Genomic DNA, 10078 nt, shown 5'->3' with positions numbered 1-10078 from the left:
TTGGGGCCGTTCCGCCTAACTTTTTATGCCCGATTAGGCTTCCAGGGAGGCGGCTAAGCATTATTGACCAATCATGGAGCTTTTTTCGGACTTCCGTGTGGAGCTTTGGGGCCGTTCCGCCTAACTTTTTATGCCCGATTAGGCTTCCAGGGAGGCGGCTAAGCATTATTGACCAATCATGGAGCTTTTTTGGGACTTCCGTGTGGAGCTTTGGGGCCGTTCCGCCTAACTTTTTATGCCCGATTAGGCTTCCAGGGAGGCGGCTAAGCATTATTGACCAATCATGGAGCTTTTTTGGGACTTCCGTGTGGAGCTTTGGAGCCGTTCCGCCTAACTTTTTATGCCCGATTAGGCTTCCAGGGAGGCGGCTAAGCATTATTGACCAATCATGGAGCTTTTTTGGGACTTCCGTGTGGAGCTTTGGGGCCGTTCCGCCTAGCTTTTTATGCCCGATTAGGCTTCCAGGGAGGCGGCTAAGCATTATTGACCAATCATGGAGCTTTTTTGGGACTTCCGTGTGGAGCTTTGGGGCCGTTCCGCCTAGCTTTTTATGCCCGATTAGGCTTCCAGGGAGGCGGCTAAGCATTATTGACCAATCATGGAGCTTTTTTGGGACTTCCGTGTGGAGCTTTGGGGCCGTTCCGCCTAGCTTTTTATGCCCGATTAGGCTTCCAGGGAGGCGGCTAAGCATTATTGACCAATCATGGAGCTTTTTTGGGACTTCCGTGTGGAGCTTTGGGGCCGTTCCGCCTAGCTTTTTATGCCCGATTAGGCTTCCAGGGAGGCGGCTAAGCATTATTGACCAATCATGGAGCTTTTTTGGGACTTCCGTGTGGAGCTTTGGGGCCGTTCCGCCTAGCTTTTTATGCCCGATTAGGCTTCCAGGGAGGCGGCTAAGCATTATTGACCAATCATGGAGCTTTTTTGGGACTTCCGTGTGGAGCTTTGGGGCCGTTCCGCCTAGCTTTTTATGCCCGATTAGGCTTCCAGGGAGGCGGCTAAGCATTATTGACCAATCATGGAGCTTTTTTGGGACTTCCGTGTGGAGCTTTGGGGCCGTTCCGCCTAGCTTTTTATGCCCGATTAGGCTTCCAGGGAGGCGGCTAAGCATTATTGACCAATCATGGAGCTTTTTTGGGACTTCCGTGTGGAGCTTTGGGGCCGTTCCGCCTAGCTTTTTATGCCCGATTAGGCTTCCAGGGAGGCGGCTAAGCATTATTGACCAATCATGGAGCTTTTTTGGGACTTCCGTGTGGAGCTTTGGGGCCGTTCCGCCTAGCTTTTTATGCCCGATTAGGCTTCCAGGGAGGCGGCTAAGCATTATTGACCAATCATGGAGCTTTTTTGGGACTTCCGTGTGGAGCTTTGGAGCCGTTCCGCCTAACTTTTTATGCCCGATTAGGCTTCCAGGGAGGCGGCTAAGCATTATTGACCAATCATGGAGCTTTTTTGGGACTTCCGTGTGGAGCTTTGGGGCCGTTCCGCCTAGCTTTTTATGCCCGATTAGGCTTCCAGGGAGGCGGCTAAGCATTATTGACCAATCATGGAGCTTTTTTGGGACTTCCGTGTGGAGCTTTGGGGCCGTTCCGCCTAGCTTTTTATGCCCGATTAGGCTTCCAGGGAGGCGGCTAAGCATTATTGACCAATCATGGAGCTTTTTTGGGACTTCCGTGTGGAGCTTTGGGGCCGTTCCGCCTAGCTTTTTATGCCCGATTAGGCTTCCAGGGAGGCGGCTAAGCATTATTGACCAATCATGGAGCTTTTTTGGGACTTCCGTGTGGAGCTTTGGGGCCGTTCCGCCTAGCTTTTTATGCCCGATTAGGCTTCCAGGGAGGCGGCTAAGCATTATTGACCAATCATGGAGCTTTTTTGGGACTTCCGTGTGGAGCTTTGGGGCCGTTCCGCCTAGCTTTTTATGCCCGATTAGGCTTCCAGGGAGGCGGCTAAGCATTATTGACCAATCATGGAGCTTTTTTGGGACTTCCGTGTGGAGCTTTGGGGCCGTTCCGCCTAGCTTTTTATGCCCGATTAGGCTTCCAGGGAGGCGGCTAAGCATTATTGACCAATCATGGAGCTTTTTTGGGACTTCCGTGTGGAGCTTTGGGGCCGTTCCGCCTAGCTTTTTATGCCCGATTAGGCTTCCAGGGAGGCGGCTAAGCATTATTGACCAATCATGGAGCTTTTTTGGGACTTCCGTGTGGAGCTTTGGGGCCGTTCCGCCTAGCTTTTTATGCCCGATTAGGCTTCCAGGGAGGCGGCTAAGCATTATTGACCAATCATGGAGCTTTTTTGGGACTTCCGTGTGGAGCTTTGGGGCCGTTCCGCCTAGCTTTTTATGCCCGATTAGGCTTCCAGGGAGGCGGCTAAGCATTATTGACCAATCATGGAGCTTTTTTGGGACTTCCAGCCGGTGCTTTGGGGGCCTTCCCCCTCACTTTCTACGCCCGATTGGGCTTCCAGGGACGCGGCTAAGCATTTTTAACAGAAATGGAGCTTTTTGCGGAGCTCCAGCCGGTGCCACCGGCAGGCCGTGCACGCGGACGAGATGACCGAAAGAAGCTCCAGGAGAGCGGATGGACGCTTTTTAAGCACCGAGGCGGAGATCGCGGAGCTTTAATAGACTTCCAGCGGGCCCAAAGCGGCCAGGCAGACGGCGCAGCGCGACCTGGTACCATCGCACGGGACGCATCGCCCCCCCCGCGCACAGTTCCAGGGGGCCGGGATGACGTTTCAAAGCTGCCGCTGCAGCTGCGGCGGGGAGTGGCCTCCCTCCGGTGGACACGACGAGTAAATGACACCGGCCGCTGACGCAAACCCACGCCGGACAGGAGAGCTCAAAAGCCGGGTAACATTTCAAGGAAGACCCCCCCTGCGCAGACCTCCACTAGGCCGGGATGACTGTTCAGCTGTGGCGGGGAGTGGCCTCCCTCCGGTCGGCACGACGAGTAAATGACACCGGCCGCTGACGCAAACCCACGCCGGACAGGAGAGCTCAAAAGCCGGGTAACATTTCAAGGAAGACCCCCCCTGCGCAGACCTCCACTAGGCCGGGATGACTGTTCAGCTGTGGCGGGGAGTGGCCTCCCTCCGGTCGGCACGACGAGTAAATGACACCGGCCGCTGACGCAAACCCACGCCGGACAGGAGAGCTCAAAAGCCGGGTAACATTTCAAGGAAGACCCCCCCTGCGCAGACCTCCACTAGGCCGGGATGACTGTTCAGCTGTGGCGGGGAGTGGCCTCCCTCCGGTCGGCACGACGAGTAAATGACACCGGCCGCTGACGCAAACCCACGCCGGACAGGAGAGCTCAAAAGCCGGGTAACATTTCAAGGAAGACCCCCCCTGCGCAGACCTCCACTAGGCCGGGATGACTGTTCAGCTGCGGCGGGGAGTGGCCTCCCTCCGGTCGGCACGACGAGTAAATGACACCGGCCGCTGACGCAAACCCACGCCGGACAGGAGAGCTCAAAAGCCGGGTAACATTTCAAGGAAGACCCCCCCTGCGCAGACCTCCACTAGGCCGGGATGACTGTTCAGCTGTGGCGGGGAGTGGCCTCCCTCCGGTCGGCACGACGAGTAAATGACACCGGCCGCTGACGCAAACCCACGCCGGACAGGAGAGCTCAAAAGCCGGGTAACATTTCAAGGAAGACCCCCCCTGCGCAGACCTCCACTAGGCCGGGATGACTGTTCAGCTGCGGCGGGGAGTGGCCTCCCTCCGGTCGGCACGACGAGTAAAGCTATTTAGGAAAATCTGAGATAAATATCACTTGCATAATAATTTGGAACACGGTCCCGTGTTCCAAATTATTATGCAAAATGTATTTAGACACCAGCAATCGCACTTAGATTTGTTTCTTTTTTCTTTCTTTTAGCTTCCATAATGTTACCGGGCGCTGACGCAAACCCACGCCCGGCAGGAGAGCTCAAAAGCCGGGTAACATTTCAAGGAAGCTATTTAGGAAAATCTGAGATAAATATCCTTTGCATAATAATTTGGAACACGGTCCCGTGTTCCAAATTATTATGCAAAATGTATTTAAGTGTCATAAAGATTACATTTTTTGTTTTTCAAGTACTGAAATCACCCTCAGTCATGGTACAGTCCATGGTAGTCTGCCAGGTGAGCGCAATTGTAGTAATTAACAAGTCTATTTAAGTTCCGCGTTTTTAAGCGTTCGGCCATTTCGTTCAACCATGGGGAGGAAAAAGGATCTCTCTGCTGTCGAGAAGCGTGAAATCGTTCGATGCCTTGGACAAGGTATGCAGACATTCGATATTGCACGAAAGCTTAAGCGCGACCATCGAACTTTGAAGAAATTCGTCGCTGATTCGGAGCAAACGCGCGTTCGTGCAGACAAAGGCACGACAAGGAAGGTTTCTGCAAGACAAACAAATCGAATCAAGAGGGCGGCTGCAAGCATGCCACTAAAGACGAGCAAACAAATATTCGACGCTGCTGGTGCCAGTGAAGTCCCACGAACGACGAGGTGCAGGATCCTCCAGAGGCTTGCAGTTGTGCGGAAACCCTCCATTCGGCCACCCCTGAACAACGCGAACAAGCAGAAACGGCTGCAGTGGGCCCAGACTTACATGAAGACAAATTTTCAGACAGTCCTGTTCACCGACGAGTGCCGTGCCACCTTGGATGGGCCAGGTAGGGTTTTTTAAGTTTTTCCTTGCACTTTTGAGAGCTCAGGGGATGCTTTGAGAATAATTGTCAATTTCTGTCAATGTGAAGCCCTTTGAGACTGCTTGTGATTTAGGGCTATACAAATAAACTTGATTTGACTTGACTTTACAGATGGATGGAGTCGTGGATGGTTGGTGGACGGCCACGATAGCCCAACAAGGCTGCGGCGTCAGCAGGGAGGTGGCGGAGTGATGTTTTGGGCCGGAATCATGGGGAGAGAGCTGCTTGGCCCCTTTAGGGTCCCTGAAGGCGTCAAAATTACGTCTGTTAACTACGTGGAATTTCTGACTCAACACTTCTGTCCATGGTACAACAGGAAGAACCGTGCTTTCCGTCAAAAGATCATCTTCATGCATGACAATGCACCGTCTCATGCTGCAAGAAATACGTCAACGTCTTTGGCATCTATGGGAATAAAGGGAGAGAAACTGATGGTGTGGCCCCCATGCTCCCCTGACCTCAATCCTATTGAAAACTTGTGGAGCATCGTCAAGCAGAAAATCTACGAAGGTGGGAGGCAGTTCAATTCCAAAGAGCAGCTCTGGCAGGCTATTCTTAGATCCTGCCAAGAAATTCAACCAGAAACTGTACAAAAACTCACAAGTTCAGTGGATGGAAGAATCGTGAAGCTGCTGTTGAACAAAGGGTCCTATGTTAAAATGTAACTTTGTTTTTTATTGAAATAAAGGGTCCTATGTTAAAATGTAACTTGTTTGTCTTTTCTTTGAAATAGCTTTTGATTTCAGTAAATATGACCTCCTAATGCTGTAAATTCTTAAGATGGGCATTTCAGTTCATAAAAACCTATAAAATGTTATAAAACTCTGTTGTGCGTAATAATGTGGAACAGTGCATTTTAAGTTTTTTATTTTTTAAAAATTCTGTGATCATTCGGAGGTTTGTTCAATAAAATTAGAATTCATCAAAATAATGGTTGATGACTTGAAAATTATGCTGACTCATTTTGCATCGACTATTTAGGAAAATCTGAGATAAATGTCACTTGCATAATAATTTGGAACACGGTGTAAGTGCGATTGCTGGTGTATTTACTCGTCGTGTCCACCGGAGGACGGCAAATCCCCGCCGCAGCTGCAGCGGCAGCGCTTAAATGTCTTCCCGGCCGCCTGGAACTCTGCACGGGGCGTGTTTCGTCCCGCGCAGCGGTACCAGATCGCGCTGCGCCGTCAGCCGAGCCGCGCGCGGTCCGCTGGAAGTCTACACTGTGTTCCAAATTATTATGCAAATTGTATTTATGTGTCATAAAGATTACATTTTTTGTTTTTCAATTAAACTCATGGATGGTATTACGTGTCAGGGCTCTTTGGATCACTGAGATCAATCTCAGACACCGGGGATCATTACCGGCCAGTTGAGCCCAAATTAAGGAAAAACTACTTAAGAATGGTGTTCCACATTATTAAGCAGATAATTTGAAGTTCGCTTTGAGCAGTGGCGGACGCCAACCCACGACCGGTGGGAGAGCTCGGAGGGCGGATGGGCTTTCAAGGAAGCCCCCCAGGCCGGTCCCACTCGCACTTAGAATTTTTTTTTTTTTTGGCTTCCATAATGTACCGGGCGCGGACGCGAAACCCACGCCGGGCAGGAGAGCTCGAAAGGCGGCTAAGCATTCAAGGAAGCACCGTCTGGAGCTTCAGAGCCGTTCCGCCTGACTTTTAACGTAGAGTACCGGGCGCAAACCACTAACTCAAGCCCGGCATGGCAGCTCGAAAGGCGGCTAAGCATTCAAGGAAGCACCGTCTGGAGCTTCAGAGCCGTTCCGCCTGACTTTTAACGTAGAGTACCGGGCGCAAACCACTAACTCAAGCCCGGCATGGCAGCTCGAAAGGCGGCTAAGCATTCAAGGAAGCACCGTCTGGAGCTTCAGAGCCGTTCCGCCTGACTTTTAACGTAGAGTACCGGGCGCAAACCACTAACTCAAGCCCGGCATGGCAGCTCGAAAGGCGGCTAAGCATTCAAGGAAGCACCGTCTGGAGCTTCAGAGCCGTTCCGCCTGACTTTTAACGTAGAGTACCGGGCGCAAACCACTAACTCAAGCCCGGCATGGCAGCTCGAAAGGCGGCTAAGCATTCAAGGAAGCACCGTCTGGAGCTTCAGAGCCGTTCCGCCTGACTTTTAACGTAGAGTACCGGGCGCAAACCACTAACTCAAGCCCGGCATGGCAGCTCGAAAGGCGGCTAAGCATTCAAGGAAGCACCGTCTGGAGCTTCAGAGCCGTTCCGCCTGACTTTTAACGTAGAGTACCGGGCGCAAACCACTAACTCAAGCCCGGCATGGCAGCTCGAAAGGCGGCTAAGCATTCAAGGAAGCACCGTCTGGAGCTTCAGAGCCGTTCCGCCTGACTTTTAACGTAGAGTACCGGGCGCAAACCACTAACTCAAGCCCGGCATGGCAGCTCGAAAGGCGGCTAAGCATTCAAGGAAGCACCGTCTGGAGCTTCAGAGCCGTTCCGCCTGACTTTTAACGTAGAGTACCGGGCGCAAACCACTAACTCAAGCCCGGCATGGCAGCTCGAAAGGCGGCTAAGCATTCAAGGAAGCACCGTCTGGAGCTTCAGAGCCGTTCCGCCTGACTTTTAACGTAGAGTACCGGGCGCAAACCACTAACTCAAGCCCGGCATGGCAGCTCGAAAGGCGGCTAAGCATTCAAGGAAGCACCGTCTGGAGCTTCAGAGCCGTTCCGCCTGACTTTTAACGTAGAGTACCGGGCGCAAACCACTAACTCAAGCCCGGCATGGCAGCTCGAAAGGCGGCTAAGCATTCAAGGAAGCACCGTCTGGAGCTTCAGAGCCGTTCCGCCTGACTTTTAACGTAGAGTACCGGGCGCAAACCACTAACTCAAGCCCGGCATGGCAGCTCGAAAGGCGGCTAAGCATTCAAGGAAGCACCGTCTGGAGCTTCAGAGCCGTTCCGCCTGACTTTTAACGTAGAGTACCGGGCGCAAACCACTAACTCAAGCCCGGCATGGCAGCTCGAAAGGCGGCTAAGCATTCAAGGAAGCACCGTCTGGAGCTTCAGAGCCGTTCCGCCTGACTTTTAACGTAGAGTACCGGGCGCAAACCACTAACTCAAGCCCGGCATGGCAGCTCGAAAGGCGGCTAAGCATTCAAGGAAGCACCGTCTGGAGCTTCAGAGCCGTTCCGCCTGACTTTTAACGTAGAGTACCGGGCGCAAACCACTAACTCAAGCCCGGCATGGCAGCTCGAAAGGCGGCTAAGCATTCAAGGAAGCACCGTCTGGAGCTTCAGAGCCGTTCCGCCTGACTTTTAACGTAGAGTACCGGGCGCAAACCACTAACTCAAGCCCGGCATGGCAGCTCGAAAGGCGGCTAAGCATTCAAGAAGCACCGTCTGGAGCTTCAGAGCCGTTCCGCCTGACTTTTAACGTAGAGTACCGGGCGCAAACCACTAACTCAAGCCCGGCATGGCAGCTCGAAAGGCGGCTAAGCATTCAAGGAAGCACCGTCTGGAGCTTCAGAGCCGTTCCGCCTGACTTTTAACGTAGAGTACCGGGCGCAAACCACTAACTCAAGCCCGGCATGGCAGCTCGAAAGGCGGCTAAGCATTCAAGGAAGCACCGTCTGGAGCTTCAGAGCCGTTCCGCCTGACTTTTAACGTAGAGTACCGGGCGCAAACCACTAACTCAAGCCCGGCATGGCAGCTCGAAAGGCGGCTAAGCATTCAAGGAAGCACCGTCTGGAGCTTCAGAGCCGTTCCGCCTGACTTTTAACGTAGAGTACCGGGCGCAAACCACTAACTCAAGCCCGCATGGCAGCTCGAAAGGCGGCTAAGCATTCAAGGAAGCACCGTCTGGAGCTTCAGAGCCGTTCCGCCTGACTTTTAACGTAGAGTACCGGGCGCAAACCACTAACTCAAGCCCGGCATGGCAGCTCGAAAGGCGGCTAAGCATTCAAGGAAGCACCGTCTGGAGCTTCAGAGCCGTTCCGCCTGACTTTTAACGTAGAGTACCGGGCGCAAACCACTAACTCAAGCCCGGCATGGCAGCTCGAAAGGCGGCTAAGCATTCAAGGAAGCACCGTCTGGAGCTTCAGAGCCGTTCCGCCTGACTTTTAACGTAGAGTACCGGGCGCAAACCACTAACTCAAGCCCGGCATGGCAGCTCGAAAGGCGGCTAAGCATTCAAGGAAGCACCGTCTGGAGCTTCAGAGCCGTTCCGCCTGACTTTTAACGTAGAGTACCGGGCGCAAACCACTAACTCAAGCCCGGCATGGCAGCTCGAAAGGCGGCTAAGCATTCAAGGAAGCACCGTCTGGAGCTTCAGAGCCGTTCCGCCTGACTTTTAACGTAGAGTACCGGGCGCAAACCACTAACTCAAGCCGGCATGGCAGCTCGAAAGGCGGCTAAGCATTCAAGGAAGCACCGTCTGGAGCTTCAGAGCCGTTCCGCCTGACTTTTAACGTAGAGTACCGGGCGCAAACCACTAACTCAAGCCCGGCATGGCAGCTCGAAAGGCGGCTAAGCATTCAAGGAAGCACCGTCTGGAGCTTCAGAGCCGTTCCGCCTGACTTTTAACGTAGAGTACCGGGCGCAAACCACTAACTCAAGCCCGGCATGGCAGCTCGAAAGGCGGCTAAGCATTCAAGGAAGCGACGCCGGCCGGTCCGCGGGCCAAATAGGGTCCAGTAAAGTACCGGGCGCGGCCACTAACGCCTTGTGGCGGTCGCCTTGTGGCGGTCGGGGGGGGTGGCGGTCGGGGCTGGCGCTTGGGGCCGGTGGCGGTCGCCTTGTGGCGGTCGCCTTGTGGCGGTCGGGGGGTGGCGGTCGGGGCTGGCGCTTGGGGCCAGTGGCGGTCGCCTTGTGGCGGTCGCCTTGTGGCGGTCGCCTTGTGGCGGTCGCCTTGTGGCGGTCGCCTTGTGGCGGTCGCCTTGTGGCGGTCGGGGGGTGGCGGTCGGGGCTGGCGCTTGGGGCCAGTGGCGGTCGCCTTGTGGCGGTCGCCTTGTGGCGGTCGCCTTGTGGCGGTCGCCTTGTGGCGGTCGCCTTGTGGCGGTCGGGGGGTGCGGTCGGGGCTGGCCGCTTGGGGCCGGTGGCGGTCGCCTTGTGGCGGTCGCCTTGTGGCGGTCGCCTTGTGGCGGTCGCCTTGTGGCGGTCGCCTTGTGGCGGTCGGGGGGTGGCGGTCGGGGCTGGCGCTTGGGGCCGGTGGCGGTCGCCTTGTGGCGGTCGCCTTGTGGCGGTCGGGGGGTGGCGGTCGGGGCTGGCGCTTGGGGCCAGTGGCGGTCGCCTTGTGGCGGTCGCCTTGTGGCGGTCGCCTTGTGGCGGTCGCCTTGTGGCGGTCGCCTTGTGGCGGTCGCCTTGTGGCGGTCGGGGGGGTGGCGGTCGGGGCTGGCGCTTGGGGCCAGTGGCGGTC

The sequence above is a fragment of the Syngnathus typhle genome, unplaced genomic scaffold (genome assembly GCF_033458585.1).
Source record: "Syngnathus typhle isolate RoL2023-S1 ecotype Sweden unplaced genomic scaffold, RoL_Styp_1.0 HiC_scaffold_450, whole genome shotgun sequence".
In the NCBI taxonomy this organism is placed as follows: domain Eukaryota; kingdom Metazoa; phylum Chordata; class Actinopteri; order Syngnathiformes; family Syngnathidae; genus Syngnathus; species Syngnathus typhle.
This window is presented reverse-complemented; position numbering follows the sequence as displayed.